Source organism: Callospermophilus lateralis, assembly GCF_048772815.1.
Source record: "Callospermophilus lateralis isolate mCalLat2 chromosome 5 unlocalized genomic scaffold, mCalLat2.hap1 SUPER_5_unloc_1, whole genome shotgun sequence".
NCBI classification, from domain to species: domain Eukaryota; kingdom Metazoa; phylum Chordata; class Mammalia; order Rodentia; family Sciuridae; genus Callospermophilus; species Callospermophilus lateralis.
The window spans coordinates 558,847-563,250 of record NW_027510147.1 but is presented as its reverse complement, the minus strand read 5'-3'; positions in this window follow the sequence as shown (position 1 = coordinate 563,250).

Sequence of the window (4,404 nt, the reverse complement as noted above, 5' to 3'; positions counted from 1 at the left end):
TCTTTTCCTGTACATATTTCTTTAATTTCTTTCATCTGTCTAATTGCTCTGGCCAGTGTTTCAAGAACCATGTTGAATAGAAGTGGTGAGAGAGGGCATCCTTGAATTGTTTCTTTTTAGAGGGAATGTCTTCATTTTTTCTCCGTTTAGAATAATGTTGGCCTGAGGCTTAGCATAGATAGCCGTAATGATGTTGAGATATGTTCCTGTTATCCCTCCTTTTTCTAGTGTTTTGAACATAAGAGAGTTCTGTATTTGCTTTTTCTGCATGTATAGTTCTGAGCAGGAGGTTCCATCCCTTTGCTCTCCTCTGAGCTTATGTTAATAAGATTAATACTTTTTTAAAAAAGTAATTTACTCCTCTGACATTAGTGCTTGTCTTCTTCATGATTCCAACTTTTCAAACAAATGTGACTTCCCAGACTAAGGCACAAAAGAGTGTTGACCCAAAGTCCTTCCTTAGTGCTGTGCTAAGAAGGAGCAATATGAAAGAGGAATAAGGAAGAGGAATATGAAATAAGCCCAGTGTCTTCAGGGGCTTAACCTCCCAAGATGACGTGCATGACCAAAGTCACGCACAGTGAGTGGGAAACTTGGTACAAATGCCTCAGGCATGGATTCCCAGAGGGGATGATGCTAGTGTCTGAACATGCAGGTGTGGCACCCAGCTGAGTACAGGGAGGAGGAGGGAACAGGAGGGTGAATGTCCAGGGCCTTGCTGTGGACCTGCAGGTGGGCAGAGAGGAGGTAGCAAAAGGTGACCCTGCAGGGGCCAAAGCAGATGGGGTGTCAGGAGCACCTTCTGCAGACTTACAGACCTAAAATCTAGACATTTCCTATTAAAGGACTGTGCACTAAACCATCTGGGCAGACTTCATGCCTGCACAGTCGCTGTGGGAGGGCGTAGAGCCTGTGGGGTCTTTCTGTGCCGATGGCATGACTGCATCAGCTAACCTCATAACACTCTATGGGGAGACCCTCTCATTTCTACTCCCTAACACCTGGGCACTGGGAACAGGAAGGTCAGTCTCACCCAAATCTGCAAAGCTGGAAAGCGACACGGAGAGGATCCCCTCAATTCATCAATGTCAACTGCACTGCACTTGTTGGCAGTGGTTTCCCTGGGCAGTGGGCTGGGTGGTCAGAGGAGAGCACTGGCAGAGTCCTACAATGCTCCCTTACTCTCTGAATGCCTTTGCACAGGCAGACATTCATATTCTTGTAAAATAAAGCAATGGCATTTCTTTGCCATGGAGAGAAGACATGTTTTCCTAGCTCTCTGGGTAGGAGGAGTTGCAAACTGGTGAATGGCTGCATCCTTCTGGGTTGTCAGTGGTGAGCCTTTGCTACCCACACCCTCTCTCTCAATGGCCAGATCTCAAGAATGTGACGTGGAGGGCACTGACCTGCTAAGGAGACACACACTCCCTTCTGAGAGCCGAGGACCGGGTTCCTTATGAAGCAGGACACATTTGCACTCAAGCTCTTGTTCACCATGATGGAGGTTTGCACTCCAAACAAGCCGTCTCCATCTGTTGTCCTGCTTTCTGAGGCTGGGGTCAGGTGCTGCTCCAGAGAGTCCTCCCAGTGCACCTCGGGCTCTGGATACCACCCTGTGGATGTGCAGGTCAGCTTCAGGCCGTCGGCATCATCAGTTTCAACATGAATATGAGGGGTTGACCCCGAGCCTGGAAAGTGAAGAGAGGCAGACACAGCTTCTTCAAGTTCTGAGCCACTTCAAGTGGTGTGAACTTCCGTCTGCTGGTCATTTTTGTAATCTGGGAGTGGGACTAAAACTAATCAATCAATCAATGAATAAATACTGACCACAAAGGACTTTAGGGGGAATAAAGTAAATCACCCATGTCAACATTTAACATACGAGTCTCTGTCATCCTTTTTATTTTTCCTCTCCACCCTTTGAAGCCATACCAATCATTTTATCTGGTTATTTTGAAAACTGGACACCAAACACGTTATCAATCCAGGAGCAGCCTGTGCAGCTGCCGTTGGTGGTGCTGAGGACCCAGTGGGAGTCCCACATCTGGTCTCCAGGCCTCCATCCTGGCCCTTCTCAGAGGAGCTCACCACTATGTTCCTGGACATGGTCCGGGCCCTCCATCAGCGTGGCCATCCCTTGCTGCACAGGCTGTGGAGCACTACGTGCCTGGCTGAACTGTGGCATGGACTTGCCTGTCACTTAGTGTCAATTAGGTTTAAATGTGAAAAGCAGTTTGCACCCAGCAGCCGCCACTCTGGACCACGGAGACCTGGGCAAGGTAAGCCTACCTGTGGCAGTGGCCACCCAGGATACCACATGCCCCAGCCCCTTTGGAGCGAGGAGTGGCCTGGAGCTTCCCACAGGGGCTGAGTGGCAACTGCACGTGCTGTGGACTCTGTTTCTAAGGAGAAGTGCCCCTGCCTCCTGCCCTTTCCTCTTTCCTCGAGCTGCAGTGCAGGGAGACTGGGAATCATCCCTGGTGGTGAAGAAGGAGTCCATGCCATGGTGGGTGCAAGGTCAACATGGACTGTGGAACCTCACAGGTCAGCTGCTGCTGCAGACCTGTGCCCAACACCCCTGCACTTGAGGTAGGAAGCTCAGCTATAGGACACTCGTCTGCAGGTTAGTGAATAATCTCAATCTTAGCTAACAGAAATGATAAGATACAAAACAAATGTACCGGGGGTCAACCTGCCCGTTGTGGGTTGAGTTCGGTTTCCTATAAAGACATGGTCAAGTCCTCACCCTAATACCTGTGAATGTGACATTCTTTGGTAACACGATCTTTTCAGATAATTGGTAAAGAGTAGGTTGAGTTGCATTAGGGTGGGTCCTGATCCCATATGACTGGCAACTTTTTAACAAGAGAAAAAAGTTAGACCTAGGGACACAAGGACATTAGCCAAGCAGATGTGGAGTTCGAGACTGGATGGTGAAGCTACAAGCCCAGGGACAGCTGGGTTGCCAAAAGCTAGATCAGAGAGGGAAGCTCTCCCCTGGGGCCTTGGGGCCTGGCTCTCCAACTCCTGGATTTGAACTGAAGGCCTCCAGAAATGTAAAAAAATCTAGATAAATTAACAACTTCTGTTGTTTCAAGCAAACTCGTTTGTGGTGATTTGTTAATGGAAGCCCTGAGAGTCTATTGATGACCCTCTCATGTCACCTCCTGAGGCCTTGCTAATTGGGCCCTAAACAAGTGTTTGGAGTGAAGATTGAATGTTCAATCCCATGGTGACCTTCACAACAGGGACCTCAGTGTCTGAACAGGAAAGGGTCATTTCAGAAGCTGAGGGCTTTGAGAAGCAGTGGGGACGCCTGCTCGGCCCAGCGGCCCCATTTCCTGTGCTGACATGGAGCAGCACAGTAGAGTCCATGGCTTCAGCTCTTGGGACACCAGCTCCTTTTCCCTAGGACATGGGTGACACTCTTAGTGCAGGGGCTGGAGAAACCTGGGAGTAGCTGGGGCTCTGTGGTAAGTACATACAGCTCAGCATACAGGGCTGCCCAGTGAAGGAAACAGAGGGTAGTGTCCAATTGTTCCTCCTGGCCCTTTCACTTGAAAACATGTCCCTCTGTGTCTCATCACTGGCTGTGTTCTCATGAGTTCAATAAAGATGGGCTTGTGTTTCATATATTCTAAAAATACAGAGGTCAGTTAGCAGGACTTTATAGAAACATGGCGTCAAGTTGCCAGATTTTCTGGGATAAGAGAGTAAGGTGGTGCTCTGAGTCAGGCCACTTTCCCCTCTGTTACCTACTTTGAGAATCTGAGCTATTAACTCTGAGATCATCCTGGGGGCAAATCCATGGTTTTTGCTAGTGCAAAGAGACTGAGGATATGACTTGACACCAAGGCTTTAAGTGGTATTTCCTCTCTCCTAGAGGAGAATTTCAACATCTGCCTGTGGCTCCCCCAAGATGTTAGTCCATGGATCTGTGCTCCTGTGAAGCTGGCTGGGGAGTGGGACAGGGATGAGCCTTGGCTTTAAGAACTCAGCTTCAGAATTCACTGAAGTCTGGGGTCCTGCAAAGATTTGCACCTGCAGCACCCACGATGGTTAAATATGGGGGACCACGTGGGGTCTATCTAAACTCAGGGTGTGGGAGAACCTTTTCTCTAAGACACACAGTACACTGGGGCTGCCCAAATGGATGACATCTCCAGCAGGCACTGATTTCTGACCTTGAACCAAACTTCACTCCTCTAGGAGGGAGGAGCAGGTGAAGATATGTGAGCCAGAAACCACACAACCTAGACCACTACAGGACACTGAGGCCTTCTGGAGAAGAGGGCCACAGGCTCAATCCAAGGACCTGCTGTTCACCTGGAGTTGGGCTCTGGTGAGGCCTCCTAACCTGGTGCAGCAACCAGCACCATGCTGCATGGTGTGGAGTCCAGTGGG